General features: G+C 41.5%; 1 protein-coding gene across 1 annotated transcript in view; it reads right to left on the reverse strand.

Moving 5' to 3' along the window:
• The window catches only part of LOC310957277 (SPRY domain-containing SOCS box protein 4-like), a 78138-nt gene extending 57907 nt beyond the window's left edge, over positions 1 to 20231 (reverse strand). Inside the window, exon 1 of the mRNA XM_083927773.1 lies at positions 20095 to 20231. The gene's annotated coding sequence lies outside the window, so the exon portion shown is untranslated. The remainder of the gene's footprint in view (positions 1 to 20094) is intronic.

A 20231-nucleotide genomic window follows, 5' to 3' on the forward strand; every position in this document is an offset into this window, starting at 1 on the left:
GCTCATTATACATCAACCTCACTGAAAACACCCTCATATGTCAGACCATCTAATGTTTCCATGACAACTACAGAAGTACTGAGAAGGCACACACACTCACACAACCTCAGACAGGCGTGCAGGCGACACATTTCAGTAGGATGTAGGCCTACACAGCGGATGTCTCCACGGTATACGTGGATGATATGGCAAGCCAAATATAGGAACAGAATAATGAGCTTCTTATCATCAGCTCCATCGTGTCCATATCTCCTCTGCTTTCCTCATCACTCCATCTCCCTGTTATTTTCTCCTCCTTCCCCCTTGAATGGGCCAAATATTACCCTAGGGCCACTCTGCTTTATATAAGAGATATATTACACCAGAAAATTTCGATTATGTGACAACGGCAAGCTTTTCCACCCAAAAAAAAGAAAAACGTACAGTACGGGCAGGTTATTGAACAATTTTCCACACGTCAGGCACAGAATACTACTGTCTGTCAGATTGTAGCAGCTCATGGATTCAGCTGAAGGTTATATCTGCACAGTTGGATACTAATTTAGAGCTCTCACTATATTTTAAATTATTTTGTACTTTGGAATTGGCTGTTAATCCTAAAAAAGATTATTTTATGTCAGGAAAACAAGAGACTCAACGCTTTCAGGAGCTCATCTAGACTCTATCTTTTATTTTAAGGTCAACAGGAAAAGTCAAACACATCCTCGACCGCAGACACAACCTAATGCACAGTACCCAAAGATATCCAGTTTAATATCCTATTAAACGGCCTGACTCAGTATTCCAGTCCTGGTCCCATCTTACCTTTTTACAGTAAAGAAAATATTATTTGAAAAGAAAAGTGTATGTAATGTATTTTTTACATCCCTAATAGCGTCTAGGGGAACAGGGACGAACACAGAACCAAAATGCTATCAAAATAATAATAATGATATTATCCTGGGGGGAAGGAGTCGAGGTCCAGTTGTTTTTAAAAGGCAAGGTAGGTTTTTATTAACCTTTAGGCACAATAAATAATAACAAAACGAAAACACACAGCTTCACACAGCTGTAGAAAATTACACAGCTTCGCGCGGCTGTACAACAAACAACGGGGTTCGCCACCGAAGCCGCTTCTCAGAAATGAAGAGAGCTAGGGCAGATCCCCGCCTCCTTTTAAGGCAGCGCTGATTGGCTGGAACTGATGTCAGGTGAGGAAAGGCGGGGCCTACAGCTGGGGAGCACAAAGAAAAACAACAACACAAACACACAACCCTCACGTTCGTAACAGTATTGGAGCAATGTACGTCTTGATGTAAGATTACTTCCATGCATACGCTCCTGAGCTCAACTCTGTGTCAGACTGAAACACAGGCATGCAATTATCAATCACTGTAACCCCCCATTCCCTTCCACCCTCATATCTCCTTCTTCTTCTCATTAATGTGTTATGTAATTAAAAATACTCTATAAAATGACTAAAGGCAGCAAATCTTAAAATATGAGAAGCTGAAATCAACAAAAGCGGCTCAAACGATTAATAGATTATCAAAACTGTTTAATAGTTTAGGCAACGATTGACTGTTGGATTAATTGACTAATTCTTTTAAGCTCTAATCTGCATTCTTGCGGTCTTATTTCTCAGTTTCTTTTTCTCACAAACACACACACACACGTGTACAGACTCTCCAGTTTCACAGCCACCTCCTGTTCCTTTGACTAATTCAAGGCGATCGGTCAGCTCTGTTACAGACGCAGATAAACCCACACAGAGGATGAAGCCCTAAAGCAAACTGATGCTTGTCTTCATTCTTGCCACAAACTGTCGACATCTGTCATGTGAATTCAAACACCTGTTGGTTTCTGTGGAAAGGAAGATGACAAACAGCTGGCTCACACGTGTCTGTCTCTTTTAATGCCAGTCTGTCTTCATGTTTCACATCCTGCATCGGCCCACTGATCTGCCAACAGCTTAATCTGTCTGTGTAAACTCGCAGATTTCAGTCTTCATTGGACAGAATCAGCTGTCGTCATCTTTATTTCACACACACACACACACACACACACACACACACACACACACACACACACACACACACACACACACACACACACACACACACACACACACACACACACACACACACACACACACACACACACACACACACACACACACACACACACACACACACACACACACACACACACACACACACACACACCTGACCCAGATCCTCACTTAATGAAAAACAAAAATGAATGAATAAATCATAAATGGGGGTTGCTCTCTCTGTTATGTGAACCTTGTGCCCTTTTCCATTTCTTGCCATTGCTCTTTACTCCTCTCTTTTTCTCATATACAGTACGCACAGACACTCACTCATTCTTCTACTCATTCACACACATTTTCTACACTGAGTCTTCTGTATTATCTCTCGTAATCCCCCATAAGTGGTAGATTTATTTTCTTCTCACTTTCTCTTTCCCTGACTCTTGCACACATGCACAAACTGTGTTTTAGTATCCTGTAGTAAAGCACAAAGTGCTGACTGAGAGGACATAGCGCTTCTGTTCTAAGTGTTCTCTGAGAGGCCCGGTGCACTCATTTTGAAATTGAGTTTGGCGAGTGCTCGAAAGCTGCCGAAAGCGTAGCTGGGTGCAAATGCCCCCACTGGAGGTCTTTCCTCTGAGATGAGATGATGCTGGAAATAATTCTGGTGGTGAAACCCAAAACAAAAGACAAAGCCACAGCTAATAATACAGGAGGAAGAAGATCCTTTACAACAGATTCTACTACCATTTTTTTTTTTTTACCGCAACAAAAGCAGCAGTCAAGGAAATTGTATGTTCATTCCCTGAACTAAACAAAGAGATGTCATGGAGAGAGGGAGTCTCTTCTTTAGCAACAGATGTGAGAGTGAAGATGAGGAGGGAAATGTTTAGATCAACTGAAACAAGTAATTTTCAACCATATGATTACTACAAGTAGATGCTACACTTAATTACCAGTACTTCTTCCACACTATATTCATTAGGTGGACAGATACGATGACAAGTCACTTAAATGATATTGCTGCACAGTGGATTTTTTATCAGCTGTCACCTTAAAAGCTGCTGACATATCAGTGATAATACAGCAGCACTGGTTATTGCAGGTTTAATGAGTCAAATCAGTCATAAAAGTCCTTCCAGAAAATGTGCATCAGAAGAGGCAACATTATCTCTTTCCCAGTCTTTTTTTATGGTCTCAACCTGCCTTGAAACATTTCTGGTCAGTGTGGTGACGTCTCTGAATCTACAGCATTTCCACACGTCCTAATCTCGGTCGCAGACTAAGAGTACAAGGGTATTTCTTCAAGAGCACAACTGCAGCAATATCATTAAATAGCCTGTGCATTGTCTGATATTTCGCTGTGCAACCACTCCCTGACTTGGGAGAGAGAGGTAGAGACGTGACAGCAGCGAGAGTTTGAATATACTGTTCATCTCATCTCATCTTCAACCTCTTATCCGGGGTCGGGTCTCGGGGGCAGCAGCTCTAGCAGGGGACCCCAAACTTCCCTTTCCCGCGCCACATTAACCAGCTCTAACTGGGGGGATCCCGAGGCGTTCCCAGGCCAGTGTGGAGATATAATCTCTCCACCTAGTCCTGGGTCTTCCCCAAGGTCTCCTCCCAGCTGGACGTGCCTGGAACACCTCCCTAGGGAGGCGCCCCGGGGGTATTCTTACAAGATGCCCAAACCACCTAAACTGGCTCCTTTCAACGCAAAGGAGCAGCGGCTCTACTCCGAGTTCCTTATGGATGGCTGAACTTCTCACCCTCTCTCTAAGGGAGACTCCAGCCACCCTCCTGAGAAAACCCCTTTCGGCCGCTTATACCCACGACCTCATTCTTTCGGCCATGACCCAGCTTTCATGACCATAGGTGAGGGTAGGAACGAAGATTGACCGGTAGATCAAGAGCTTTGCCCTCCGGCTCAGCTCTCTTTTCGTCACTCTTTTCGTTTGTTGTGAATATACTGTTGCAGATCAAATACAGAACTTTTTACCTGAACCTAACGTAAGTGCTTGTGCGTTCACTCAGCCCTTCCCACACTAACACAGCGTTACTCTCTCTGTGGAAGTTCAAAGATGATAGTTATTTCAAAGTTAACAAAAACCATTGTTTTTACGAAAAGACAGAGAAAAGTGAGGGGAGGGAGGGAGGGAGAGCGTGTATAAAGCATATATTTTTATTCGGTTAATGTCTTTTCATTTATTTAAGTGTCAAAGTTGGGGAACTTCGGTTTATCGTTAACTCTAGCCTCGTTTTTGGCTGGGAGTTGTGACATCACAATGGTGCAGAAGCCCTGACGGCTCGTTTAAAGGCAGTTTCTTTCTCGGCTGTGTGCATTTCTCCGCGGATTGAGCGTTTTGATAATTTACCAGTGTTTATATAACACTTCAACCTGCTTTAAATATTTTTTAAAGACATTAAAGTCTCACTTTTTACAATAAGGGACCTTCAAGTGACATAAAACTGATTAATTTCGGTCTCACAAAAAAAAGAAACAAAAAGAGAAACCAATCAAACACTGTCCACATGAAACACATGAAGTTCTGAGTGGACACAGAGCCCGCCGCGGGGCTTGTTTTCACACTATATGTATCGCCTTTGAGAACAAACCAATTTCCATTTCAATTTCCTTTCAACTGCACTGACAGGTTAAATCGTTCTGTGTGTGTGTGTGTGAGAGAGAGAAAGAGAGAGAGAGAGTAATGTTTGACATTTTCAATATAACTATTACTTTTCCTTCTAGGTTCACAAATATCCACCAACTTGAGTTTAAAAATGGAACAATGATGGCAAATCCAATCGCATCTGAAATAACAGCACAAAATTTGGATCTTTGGTGATGGCACTGGGGACACGCTCAAACACTTTAAAGCAGCTCCGACAGTCTGCAGGCTACACTCGAATGGTTTATTCATTTCAATTCTCATTGAATATAAATGCATAAATAAACATAAAGACGTATAAATAAATACATTATTTCCGCCTTCCATACACATAAATATTTATAAACACACAGCTGCTGGATGATGTTATACGTCCGTCCAGTGCAGTGACTGAGAGTTAGTTGATGAACAGTGATTGTGTAATTAAGTGATTACTAACCAATTCTCTCACACACACACACACACACACGCACGCATGCACGCACGCACGCACGCACGCACGCACGCACGCACGCACGCACACGCACACGCACACACGCACACGCACGCATGCGCACGCAAACACATACACTGGTGAGACCTCATCAACTGTGGTCTGTTAAAAGTGTTACTGACACATGTGTTTGTGTGTCCTTGAGTGTCTGGCAGTGTTCGTAATCATTCCAATGTGTGTGTGTATGAGCATGTGTGTGTCACCATCTTTGTGGTAGCAGCGTGCCTTCACAGCACGTGCTGGTGGTCTGGTTTCCGCTCAGAGGGCTGTGAAGTGGTCCGATGAAAGCTCACACATGGTGGCGGTGAGACGAGCCCGATCTCCTGTCGTGACCGCAGTGCTCTAACGGCTGGACGACAGAACGTCCCAGTCTGCTGGTATTTAGTAGCGGCAAGACAGTTTGCAAAGACTTTAGGCATGTTGTCATGGAAATTGTCTCGCCTGTAATGCCTGGAATGCTCCCATGAACAAAAGGATGTTCACACTTTATAGCAATGAGGTACATCAGGGCTTTCACATCGTATGAATTCCCTTTCTGGATGTTTTATCCTCAATTTTAAGAACTACTCCAGTGAAATAATATTGCACTTTCATAGATTTGGGTGATTCACAAGAGACAGATATTGAAAAAGACTTGTCATAACAGAAGCAGAAGATATCCTGACTTTAAGTCCCTCGTAAGGGTGGGGCTCCAAAAGCACTCCATCTTAAATTTCCCATGATACAATACGATATTGTCTTTGCTCATGCCTGGTTCTTGTGAGATGTGATGGTTAGGATTTCATGTTAACGATTTGCAAGGGTTGGCGTCACAGGACGACTCAAGACCACTGAATCATGGTTACAGACGTTGTCCAGTGAGGGCTGTGAGTACTGTGTATTGACAATATAAAACTATAGCCATTAAATTTTCCCTCTGCTAAGAATATGCTGCAGAAGGACTTGTAACGCTTTTAAATCCAAATGAAAGATGTGGAGGCAGTTTCATTGATATGTCAGGGTTTTTTAATGGACCTGGAATTGCAACTGACTCTCGTGTCTCTTTTGTGTGTTCCCTTTGCCTGATTTTTGCTCCCGATCGGTAAACACTTTAAGTCTCCAAGCACCACCCAATATAACCCTGTTAACATCATCAAGGAAGTGGAGACATCTGCCAGAGTGCACACTGACACCCTTAAAACGGCTGGCGAGGGCAAAAACTGGCGTGGCCATTTTCAGGCTGTATGGCTTTAGGTCTAAACTGTCTCTGCAGCACACACTCTAGCACTAAAGAAAGCACTGGAACCTTTTTTTCGTGGTCCCTCATTACTCACATTAATTACTACGTCTGTGTGAATGGGAAAGCCTGCAGGGCAAAACGACACACAGGGTGATGGGCAAGTCGACCCACAGGCAGATCAAAAAGTGACAAAGCAGCATTCAGAGTAGCCCAAGTTATTAATAACTTACAGAAAAATGACGCGTTCGTCTCTCCCCCTGTCTCTTTCTCTCCTTCCCTCTATCAAACACATGCACAGGTGCTGGGCGCTGATACTGATAATTGTGCTACTAATACTATAATGTATAGAGTTATCTTATTTTGCTAAATTAGAACTGGGGCGGACTTATACCAACTTTGCTTGGCTGTGTGTGAATGACCAAAAATCTGGCGTTCTTTACGTATTCTGCTGTTAGGGAATATGGAAGAGTCGCACTTCACTGTGCTGATTGCTATAATGTGTTGATGTTAAATGAATTAGGGACAATTCTTAATGTCAACATTAATATTTTTAATAGTGCACCAGGTGAGAGGGTTCCTTGTTAAATTTACAGCATTAGGTTTGAAAGAATGTCTTTATATCCAAGCGAAAATGGCATTGTCACTGAAATACCCTGTAATCAAATAATAGTGAATTTGAATTGAACTGGGACCTTATAAATTGAAATCGAATTAATTCAGGAAACCAGTGTCAATAACCAGGCTCAATTCAAACTGACATCTGTCTGTATTGATCAATGCACACGAGGTGACCGTGACATCCTCTTGACAAGTATTGGAAGCAGGTAAAAGGGGGAAAACAGAAAGTGCTGATGTGGTAAAGAGAGAGGGAGCACGCACATGAAAGTTCAAAGAGGTCAAACTGAAATTAACATTCATCTGGTAATCAGTGTAATTCCCTGGTTATAAGTGTCCAACGTGGCTTCGAAAACCGAGTAGACTCCTTTATTAGAGTAAAATAGTGGCTTAATACTTCTAATAGAGTGTAAACCCAATAAGAAACGTGAGAAGCGCTTCTAAAAAATGTTCTTGGTTGAGCTTAGCAGAAGGGTGCAACTTTGACTGAGTGTTAGACTGCATGCTTCAAATATACCGATAGGTGACACATTAAAAAGGTACCGCCTGAATAAACTAGTGCTTGAACATAACAAATACTGACGTTTCCATACAGCGCACACTGAATGGTTTGAGGAGGGTGAAAATGATGTAATCCATGTGCTCATCTAAATGGGAGATTTTGGAGCCACGTGTATTGTGACACTTTGTCCTTTAATTTGCCATCTGGACATTTAGGTAATGCAGTGATCCAGTTCCTGAGGCTTACTGGCTGTTAAATTTGCTCTGATCGCACAGGAATAAATGCTAATGTGCATGGTAGTCTAAGGGCGCACTCACACTGTCCTTCCGTACCGTGCCAAAACAGGTTTTACGGGTAAAGCCTAGTTCGTTTGACCAGTGTGAGTGCAACCGCTCCGCACCTAGCTGCGGCCAGCTGGCCGTCCACAGCCCGTTTGAGTGAGGTGGGCTTTTGTAAAGCGTGCGCACGTGTACGAGCACAAGGACTACGGCGGCTCTGACGTCATTTTATGTACGCCTGTTCAACATAGAAAAAAAAGACGGACCATGCGCGGACATTTAACAACAACAACAATGGTGGCGAAAGGTTCACGTTGGTGTGATGTGGAAATGGAAAGATTTGTAAACAAAGCGACGCATCGCGATGACGTCAATCAATGACGCATCACGCGCATTGTGTGACGTGTTACGGCGTGATGACGTATAGGCAGCAAGAAGCATTTGCGCAAGGCCCAGGCAGTGTGAGTACAAATGGGCTGGCCAGCGGGGGGAGAGGGAGGGGGGGACAAGTACCCTAAAGCTCAGGGCACAGTACGGGCGGACAGTGTGAGTGCGCCCTAAGGCGCCGCTTTCTAACTCTTGATCTCAGTGGGGCAACAGTATATACACTATGAATTTTTTAAAAGTATGTTCACTTAACATTAGCGAGTCATTAGTGAATCATTTTTATCATACTAGTCTCTATTCTGGGATTAAAAACATGTATCTTTGTTTGAATTTACCACCCTTGCTTCTCACCTTTACAGAGACATCACCATCTGCAGTGACACACTCCACTGTACTCCCTCTCCTCTTATCCTTCTCACACACTGTTTAGGTCTCTCGCCTTTCTCCCACATTTCCTTACACCTCTCTTTTCTCTTCTCACCAGTTACCTCCATACTTCACCAGCCTCCCCGACTCCTTAGAATACAAGCCTCCTTCAAAAACGTATTTTCCTCTGCTTCATTCTCACCGCCTTTTCACCCACTCACTCACTCACACACTCACACACACACAGACAACACACAAACCCCTCTTTGCTTCCTCTTCCCTTTCTCAGTCCGCCCACCCTCTCGCAACATCACTCCTTCCGTTTTTTCCTTCCATCATATCTGTCTCATCTGCCCTTTATTCCTCCATCTAACTTCCGTCCCATCTTTCCTCCCATCTCACACTGTCTGCTTCGATCACCTCTTGTATCTGGTTTTGTGTGTCTGCATGGTTCTGTTCATGCACTCCTTCCTTCCTTCCTCTCCAGCTTTCTCCAGCCAAAAAGCGTTACTCCCTCCTCCTGTCACCCCTCGACTCAAAGGTGCCCATCACAGAGTCAATGAGTCACACTTCTGTTCCGCCCTGCCATGATTTAGCATGACATGAAAAAAAACAACCAAACCAACCCCCCGAGAGCTAGATACACACTGCACACTTGACTAATCTCCCAGGCTCATGTCCATCATTAGTTCACTATTAAACAATAGGGAGCAGAAAGAACCAGCTGCAAGCCACAACCAGCTGTGCTATTATTATCTCCCTCCTGTGTGTGTGTGTGTGTGTGTGTGTGTGTGTGTGTGTGTGTGTGTGTGTGTGTGTGTGTGTGTGTGTGTGTGTGTGTGTGTGTGTGTGTGTGTGTGTGTGTGTGTGTGTGTGTGTGTGTGTGTGTGTGTGTGTGTGTGTGTGTGTGTGTGTGTGTCATATTTTTCAAAATGCTTACACCTTTGTGTAAGCCTATATTAACTTTTCCCAAATTGTCGTCTTTTGATCATTTTCTGGCCTTCCTACTTCATTTTAAGTGTGTTTGCGTGAGAGTGTGTGGAGGCCCATCTCCATAATGAGGGCAGACCAGCCACACATGGGTCTCCCCCGACACTTCCCCTCCAACACCTAAATATTCATGAGACTCTAAACGCTTTCATGAGCTCTGTAATTATGGCCAGAAAATAGATGGAGGGAGACAAAGACTGAAGGAGTGAGAGAGTGGGAGGCAGGGAAAAGAAAACTCAGTTACACTTTTTAAACATAGCGCATCCCGAAGTATTAGCAGATAATACCAACAGTGTCGTGCAATTCTGCCATCAGAGCCAGAGAAGCTGAGACTTGCAATATCATTTCAATAAAGACAAAACTTTCCCTTTGTTTTTTGCATTTGCTGCAGTTAGAGCTGCTTAATTCGACATTTGTGTGTATAAGATATATATAAGCTGTTATTCTAAGGCAAATATATATTTATATATACACAATAGATACATATACACAAATATATGTCATTCAGAGCAAAATTGAGTAACTATTTAACCTTAAAATAACAGCTTCAAAATCACTATGATGCTACACTGATGCTGACTGAACAGTGACAAAGGTGTCTCTGGCAAACCCTGTTCTAACAGGATATAACTTTGGCGAGCGTGTCAGATCTAACCAGAGAAGTGTGGAATGCTTTATGGCACTGAAACTGGATCATTATTTTTGGAGAAAATGTTTTCTGGGCTTTCCTCTGATGCCCTTTGCTGCTGCTCTGCACCGACTCTGATTTACAGAGTTATCTGATGCAAAAGAAGCTTTGCGTGGAGTTTAACTGCTGCTAACTGTTGCTGCCGCCAGATAGTTAGCTTGGTTAGCAGTGCTGCCAGGACTGGGAGCTTGGAGCACCGGGGGAGAGTTGGTGTTTACACCGCTAACACAGGAGCTTTTGACCAGTCGGAGGAGGATGTTTTCAGGCCAGGGGTGAAGTAGGGCAAGTGAGTAACTGTACCAGTTTCAGCAGCCTCCACAGCTGTATGATATCGCACTGATAACAGGTGGACGGATATATCCTTGACAGCTGTGGACAGAAATCACTTAGACTCAACAGTCCAAGAACTCATAATCAATAATCAGTTATAGCAGAACTTGTTTTTGTGATGCCTTCAAGAAACAGACTCCCTCAGTTTATTCCCCATTTAGCTTTGAGTATCTGCCAAGTAGAGCTGGGCAAAAAAACAAAAAGTTGGCATCAGGAGTGGACCTGCAAGTGACTGATCTAATTTGGCTCTTGCAGGTATGTTCAGTAAAAGCTCTTCCCCAGATGATTTATTGAGTGGTCTGCTAAAAAAAATACAACACCTAACTCCTGTTGCTTTGGTTCTACTTCTACAGTCCATTCAAAACATGCATGTGATGAGTGGTAACCCTAAAAGGTCTCACTATACTTCATACAAGGCAAAAAGTGTTTATAGCTATTCCGAAAATTCCCACTGTCAGACGCCGCAGGAAAACCCCATTATAGAGTGGACTGAGGTCAGACTCTCCTCCAGTCTCTCCTTAGGCATTCGTGGTGTTGCCTTCCATTGTTCACACGGAAAGTGAGGGAAGGAGGGAACTTGAGAGAGAATCTCAAACCCTGTTTAAGCCTCACAACTAAAATGTGACAGAGAAGGACATATCTGACATTGCAGCGCCCACCTTGCTGGAAGAATACGGAAGTCTTAAAAAGGAATATTTTACATTTTACTACATTTTTCATAAACATACATTTTGCCATCTCCGTTTTAAAAAATAACAACGTGCACAGCTGTCTGTTTTCAGAAAAACTTTTGTTTACACTAGACTTAGAGACTTAAACTTCTCTTTATTGATCCCTTTGGGATGACTCCCACAAGGAAATTGAGTTTCCGGCAGCTTACAAAAACACGAGGGAGGTCTAAAAAAAATACAGTATAGGAAATGTATCAGATAAAATATGTATGACTGTACATGACAGAAATGAGCAGTAAGATTAAATTATTGCACTTAAGTGGTGTATAAAGTTATTGCACAAAGAAAAGAAGTTAAGTATACACTAACACGTGTATATATGCCGTGAAGAGTATGCCAAACCTATAGGTGGTAATGTATAGAGAAGCTCAAGCCCACATTAGCCGGTGATGAAAATGAAAATGTAAACATAGGTGCGGGTGCAAGTTCTGGCGCATACTGTGACATCGGCTGCCGAAAAGTTTTTCAAAATCTCCACTCTGGCCGTTTTCAGAGGCGAATTCCCCGTTTGCGTGTAAAGGAAGGACACTAACGCAGGGTAATGTCTGTTTTAAAAATAACTGTGTATGTGTGAACAGGGTCTTAATTTAGCAGAAACACTGGAAAAAGAGGGAACAACAACTATCCCCTGGCTCTGTCAGAAAGTAACAAAATCCATTTATCAGCAGCTACAAGGCTTAAAGATTTTGTTACCTTAAACAGAGCCAGACTCGTGGTCTCTTGCTAGCAGTAGCTTCATATTTACAGTATAGACATGAGAGCTTTCAGCACTAATGCAACCATTACTTGTAGCATAAATAAATAATGATCACATAATCCTTATTTGTTATTATCAGGAGGCCCTTGTAGAACCTAAATACATAAGTTTTTATTTATTTGTTGTTGACGATTTTATCATCAATCTGTATTAACATTTAAAATGACTGTGCCATCGATATTTTGGCCGTACGCCAGGCTGTTACAGGGAAGGGAGGTCATTGGCTAGGTTTCCCACAAACATTACAACAGCCCTGGGTCCATCCCCTTCCCTATTATCACATCTAATATTAGTGTGAATATGATGTGTTGTATCCAGTAAATAGTGGGAAGGATTCCTGTTACAAGAACACTCTAAGATAAAGATCTCAAGGGCAAGAAACGCTATCCTTTCTCCCTTTCGTGACACAAAAGAATCATGAAACATCCAAACAGACATTTGTTATTGACCCAGAGCACATAAGAGCAGTGAATAAACACACCACCGTATTTTCCTAATGTCCAAAATGATCACACGCCTGCTTTACATTCCAGGATGAGTCAATTGATTTTATCTAACTTGAAAAGCCATCAGATGCTGTCCTGAAAGCCATGAAAGGCGGCTGATTCAGAGCCGACTGTCCTGGCATTGACACATAATGACACACACAGAAAGGAGAAAAGAAACACTCCGATATTGAGGAGAAACACACGCAAATAAACACATGGATACTTAATCACTGGAAGATGACAAATGAGCAAGAGCACATCACCTCAGACACAGCAGACTAATTTATATGTAAATGAGCACACCGCTGCTCCCGACATGAAGCCATCTTTACTCTCCAGAAGCTAAAACATACAGCAAACTTCCGATCAGATCAGTCAAGATGTCAAGACGATATTGGGAGACCAAACGAAACGTGACAAGATGGGACGTGACGATATCAAATTAGCTAATTTGACGGGGTTTACGAGGAGCAGACATCAGCTATAACTGAGGACCGTTTTTCACAACACTAATGGTTTTATGACCCCTGTTGTCTCCTCAAGGGCCCTAATTTCCCTGCTGGCTTGTCAGGCTGTATTCCCTCTGAGGCGGACTTTGATGAACGACTCACTGCTACAATCTCTCCTTAACAAAATGACGCGTATCACACAGGATGACAACAAGATGACAAGCAGCGTCAACCTCGCCCTCGTAAACCGATGAGCAAGCTAAAACACGAGGAGATGCGGCGCCATTAAAGTTGCACACAATGACATGACATCTCTGCCACTCGCTGGACTGTCAGGCACCAGGAGGATATCTGCCCACATTACTGTTAAGTGCACTATTACTTGAGTTATCCTGTCATTGTAATGAGCCCTGTGAGTCACCAGGGCATTAGCAGTCATAACACACTGCCTACACAAACACACACACACACACACACACACACACACACACACACAGATTGTTGTAAAGCAAATGTACAAATGTATGCCGATGATTCCACATCAGTGAACTGGACAATGTTTAATCAGCTGAGTTAAATATGGTTTCTGATTGGATAAAACAAAATAAGTTAGTAAGTTAAAGTAAAAGTTAGTACTGAACATCTCGAAAACCAAATCAATTATCTTGGGATCGAGTCATAAAATGTCATCTACACCGAGGATGAGTCTGAACTTGGCTGGGTAATCTATAGAGCAGGAAGATAAAGTAAAAATACTGGGCACTATAATAGGTAGTCAGCTCTCATGGGCAGAACACATTGAAACCATAGTTAAGAACAAGGGTTGTAGCTCCATGGTGAAGAAATGTCTTTCTTATGTCCCTGCACACATTGTGGGACAGGTGGCTAAATCTTTCATTTTGTTTTATTTATGTTTATTATTGTGCACATGTATGCTCATCTACATCTACAAGGTCAACTAAAGAAATTACAAGCTCCCCAGAACAGAGTTACCAAGTTAATATTACATTGTGCCATAAGAACAGACACTATCAGTATGCACCGTTGACATCAGGTTCATTCCCATTTGACCAGGTCAGCTGATAATGACAAGGTGATGTCCAAAATCAAATGCTTTATAGAGATAGTTATTTATCGGGGCATCAATCATTGGAATAATTGCCCACTGAATAGCAAAATATATTTCAAGTACCATCTGAGAATGCATTATTTAAATTTGTGAGTAGGGAATGGATATACAGTATTTAATAAATGTAATGCTGTAATAACCTTTTCTGAATACTTTTGGATGATGTTTATCATAATGTCTACATTGCTTTAATGCTTTAAGATTATCATTGTTAAGTGATTGATTATTGTGGACCAAGAAAGACTGGCTCGTCCAACTTTGTTGACGGCTAACAAAAAGGGGATTCTTTTAACAATAAACACACACACACACACCATTGTCCTGTTCCTGTTTGTTTCTCTCTGCAGCAGCGGATATTGACTTTAGAGTGCAGTAGTTCAAGAGAGTGATGTTTTTCTTGAGTGACGCCTCTGTATATTTATGCGTGTGTGTCCCTGCGAGTGCGTCAGTGTGAATTTTTGTAAGCTCAGCAGTCTATCACTGACTTCACAAAAGGCTACTGAATATAAATCTATTCCCGCTCCCATCTGCCGGTGTAAGATGCATACATAATATGGATGTCCTAAGATAGAAATATATAAATGACTAAACCGGACAGATAGAAAGATAGGTCGATCAACAGATAATTAATTAGCCTACAGAGATGCTAGCGGCTCAGTGAGGCTGTACCGAATGCTAACATTAGCATGCTAACATGCTCACAATGACAATGCTAACGAGTAGATGCTTAGCAGGTTTGATGTTTACGATGTTCATCACCTCAGTTAACCATATTAGCATGCTAACGTTTACTAATTAGCAATAAACGCAAAGTACAGCTGAGGCACATGCAATTTGGTGCTAATTATGTAAAAAAGACAGCGTTCAATTGGCACATTTCCAATAATGAATCACAGTTAAGTGCTGGCATAACCTTGAGAGTATTGTAATCAGGACTGCGAGGCGGGCACAGCGTATCAGCTGAACATACAAAAAAGTATAATTCATGTATACAACCCAACATACTGATCAATCCATATCTACTTGGGTTTGTCCTGAGCATCAAGGATGTTCCCATTTCCCTGTATATTAATAGCACATTTCAGAGTTCTTTCTAGATAACTATTTTTATTTAAAAAAGACTTAAAAGTTTTTGGAAAGTATTACGAAATTACAGACCCCCCGAAAAAAAGCGTTATTAATAGATGAAAGGCAAAGGTGTTATTGTGATTCACATAGGGCTGGGCAATATGACGATATATATCATCAAAACGATATAAAAAGGTCCTTACGTTCAGATCGCTGCATGTTATCTTAATTTTTTACTTAAGTTCTTAATCAAATTTGAAAATACTCAGTACCTTTTATTTGTTAATATTTAACTCACACAAGATTATACCAAAAGAGCCAGTTGAGGTGGTTTCGGGCATCTAGTAAGGATGCCCCCTGGGCGCCTCCCTAGGGAGGTGTTCCAGGCACGTCCAGCTGGGAGGAGGCCTCGGGGAAGACCCAGGACTAGGTGGAGAGATTATATCCCCGCACTGGCCTGGGAACGCCTCGGGATCCCCCAGTTAGAGCTGGTTAATGTGGCCCGGGAAAGGGAAGTTTGGGGTCCCCTGCTAAAGCTGCTGCCCCCGCGACCCGACCCCGGATAAGCGGTTGAAGATGAGATGAGATGAGATGAGATAAACTTTACCATGTGGTTATTTCATATAGACTATTTATTTATACTAGAAAACATGCTATATTGTGATCTGTTATTGAGATGTCAAATGATTTATATCCGGATGGAATGGGCAATATCGCCCAGTCCGAAACCAACACTGCCATCCCTAGAGCCACACCGCTAACATTACTAAAGATGCCAAACATTCACTTGTTCCAGCTTTACTCATGAGAAATTGCTGCTTTATTTGTCTTAAATGGCAGTTTCAGCATTTCACGTTCAGCTCTAGAGAATTCTGATGAACATTTTCACAATTTTCTGAAATTTTACAGACAAAATTAGCGATGATAAATCACTAATGAAAATGATTGCTAGTTGTAACCCTAGATAGAAACATAGATAGATCAAAACAATTTCAAAGCACCATTTTAACACTTTGCTCATGCTTAACAAAACGTGCCTCTCACCATTAGAAACGCAACGGCTTCCTGTGAGAGCCTGCTTGCTGTGGTTCTCTGCTGTGGTACACAAAACACACAGTTGGGGAGACAAGGGAATAGAGTAATTAAAAATAATTATGGCTCATGTAAATCAGCTCATACCGACTACTAAATGTTGGCTGTCGTGTCACCAAATCGCCTTGTGTGTCACTGAATGATGAGCACGGTAACACACTGCGTACTGAGCAGAATGCTGATGAGCAATATGTTCGGGAACTGGCTAGAAATTGACTTAAAACCTTATTCTAATTTCTTCACAGTAACACTGAGTCAACTCTTCGGAAGTTGGTGCCTTTCAGAACGGACCGAAAAAGTCACCCATCTCTGCATCACTGCATTCAAATTAGTAGACAACATCACTGGCACCCTTCTGCACAGGGATTACTCCAACATGCTTCAGGCAGAACTTCCTCCATCTCAGTTTAAGGTTTTTTTCTGCTCTATACATAATGCCAGTCAGTATCTGTTCAGTTTAAGTAGCAGGGACAGGGTGTGATAAGACACAGCAGAGTTAAAACCTTATCTGGCCTACAAGCTGAATCCCATCTGCCTCTCTCCTCATACTGACTCATAATACTGCTTATTAGTCCCTCTGGAGGGATAAAGGGGACAAGGGGAGATTTTTGAAAAGGGAGGGAAAGGCAGGGAAGGACGGAGAGAGCGAGAGCAGATTAGGAGGGAGAGAGCTGAGCAGAAGAGAGAAAAATGCAAAGAATGCAAAGACTAGTAAAGGCTACATTTTCACTAAAAGTGCAAACAGGAACAAATTTTTTTTAATATTTTACGTGTCAGAGCCAAAAGCAGCTGTTCAACTTGGATTTGCTAAAAGCATTTGAATTGATTGATTTTATTTTCAAGTTAGGAAGCAGTAGTGTCACTTTGTGCGTCATCATTGAAAGCAGTTGAACTGCAAACCTAGTGCAGCTTTAAATGACTGTGAGTTGAAGTTTTTCAACTTGAGGCGTTCAGGGCACTCCTACAAAAACATGAGGCCCTCAGCTGAAAACAATTACAAAAAGCCACCCCAGTCTGCTAACATGCACGCTGTCCTGGCCTGAGAGATGAAAGCAGCTGAAATGTCAGATGAACTGAACTGTTCTGAAAACGACTGAATTTAAGCTCCAGTTGAAACATCATCAGAGGATGCTTAGAAGAAGTACACTGCAAATAGAAACTGATGTGTCGGTTGATATGCGAAGAGGGGCAGCAGTTGAACTGTCAGTTGAAGTAGTAAAAATGAGTTTATGTGCAGTTGAAATTTACATTTCAGTGTCAAAGGAAGTGTGTTCACTGTAAATAGTTGCCAGGACAGGAGATTAAAAACAAAAAAAAGAAAGACGGCAGGAAAGATGTATACAACGTAATGTCTGAGAAAGATGGAGGGAATACCAGGGGGAAGTGTTGTGGGCGCAGAAGAAAAGAAGGGAAGTATGGACAGAAGATGAAGGGGAATGAAAAAGACACACAGGCAGAGAGGGGGAGACGCTGGTGAGCAGACGGATCTCCCACGGTGACCGGCTGGTCAGATCCAGCAGACAGATAAATGACCCCCTGTCACAATTACAATGCCCCATCCCCTCCTCCGTCTCTCCATCCCTCCATCTCTCTCCCCACCAGCCTCCACCCCCCTTCCCGTATCTCGACAGGTCGTCCATCAACCGGCAGACTCCACCCACCCTCGCTCCACATACACACATACTTTTTTTTTGGTCTATTACTTGATATTAAAGCAAATGAAGCGACGCTGCACCTGGTACACTTGAGGAGGGAGGGAGGGAGGGAGGGTGGGTGGGCCCCCTCCTGCTGGTATTCTCTAGTCCAAATTTCCTCATTTTACACTCTCATCCATCTCCTCCCTCCTCCTCTGTTCTTCTTTTACACTCCATCTCTCTCTCCTCTCCTTTCCTCACCTCCCTGCCCTGCTCTAACCATCTGTTCTCCATTCTCCATGTCCTTGTCACCTTACCCGTCGTAGCTGAATAAAGTCAAGGTGTTAAGTCACAGAGAGAATTGATCACTCATGAGAGTACTGTCTGTGAGGAAAGGCATTGGTACTTCACAGAATAATAAGTTAATAATGAGTTTATAATATTATAATACGTTTATAGCCCATTACACAGTTGTCAACATTTTAAATGTGTTAAATAGAAATGAATTAATGTAAATGTCAGAAACTCTCTCCTTGTATAGAGTAACACTTCATGTATCACTTTGTATCGATATTAATATTGTGAAAAGTGTGATTTCCATATATTTTTGGATTATAAAGAAGGTTAAGGTGCTATATAAATACTGTGTACATTGTTTACCTCTTCGGGGCTCTAAAGACTCTCCACCTTTAAACAATCCAACACAAACATACGCACAGTGTGACATTTTAAAGAATTGTGAGCCTGATACAGCCTGCTTCTTAAATCCAAGGTTTCTTCTGATTCCTAATGAATGCACATCTCTCATGGCTCACTCACTTATAATACACCCCCACTCTTAAGCACGCACGTCACATTCAGGCAATACAGAGAGAGATTTACAGGCAAGCTTTCACTCCCCTCACTGTCTGTGTATGACAGATGACAGATGAGGTGATACCAGTGCAACCAAAGAAGGAAACATGTGAAAATCACACTGTGGAGGACTAAACATGACTTAGATCTCAATCAATAAATACATGAATGCAGAAATAAATAAATAAATACAAGTGAATAAATAAATGCATGGATAAATGTATCCATAAATAAATAAATGCATACATGAATGAATAAATAAACAAATACATGAATAAATGTATAAAGAAATAATAAATAAATGCTTAACGTTCATTTCTTCATTTTATTCACTTACATTTTTTTTTCTGTATTTCTGTGCCCATATCTTAATGAGGTCCCATTTAGTCATTTATTTATTTATATATTTATTGATTTATTCATTGCTGTTTTTATTCATGCGCTTGTTTATTTAATTAGTTATTTATTTATCGGGGCATCCATATCATAGTCCTCCATAGCACAAAGGCGCATACAAGCTTTAAATAAATAAATGCAGAAATAAGTGAATAAATAAATGCATGGATAAATGTATACATACATAAATAAATGAATGAATGAACAAATACATGAATAATTGTATAAATAAATAATAAATAAGTAAATGCCTTACATTAATTTCTTCATCTTCATTCACCTACATTTATTTATTTCTGTGCCTGTATGTAAATGAAATAATCAATTTATTTATTCCAGCATTTATTTATTTATGTATTTATTCATTCATTTATTTCTGCATTTATTTATCTATTTCCGTTTTTATTCATCTATGTATTTATTTATTCCAGCATTTATTTATTTCTGTATTTTTTTTATTTATTTACTTATTTATTTATTTCTGCATTCATCTATTTATTTATTCATGTTTTTACTCATCCACTTGTTTATTCCAGCATTTATTATTTTGTGAATTTATATCTGCATTTATTTAATCCTGTTTTTATTCATTCGTTTATGTATTCGTTTATTTATTTATTGAGACATCCATATCATAGTCCTCCATATCACACAAGCTCATGCACATTCAGGTATTCTGTCTCTAACGTAACATGCAAGAACTTCATCAGCACGGTGCCATAATATAAAAAGAGGCGACAAACTAAAAGTGACCCTCGCTGTAGGAACAGAAGTCAATGTTTATCGGCGTAAAATGCACCCAATCAAAGGTCCAAATGAGATTTCAGGTACTTTTTCTCTGCTGCCAGCCAAAGGTACAACTAACCATAACCTAGTGCTCCACATCCTGTGGCCAGCTCATCCGGTGTAAACAGAGAAACACTCACCCAACACAAACTCAACTTGTCTCCACACGACACTTTTCTCCCAAGATTTCTCCACGAAGCTGACAACAACGTTATTCCGGCGCCGTTGCTTGTGTTTTTGTCGATGTAGTGACGGTTTCTTTGTTGCACTTAACTGC

The sequence above is a fragment of the Echiichthys vipera genome, assembly GCF_963691815.1.
Source record: "Echiichthys vipera genome assembly, chromosome: 15".
In the NCBI taxonomy this organism is placed as follows: Eukaryota; Metazoa; Chordata; class Actinopteri; order Perciformes; family Trachinidae; genus Echiichthys; species Echiichthys vipera.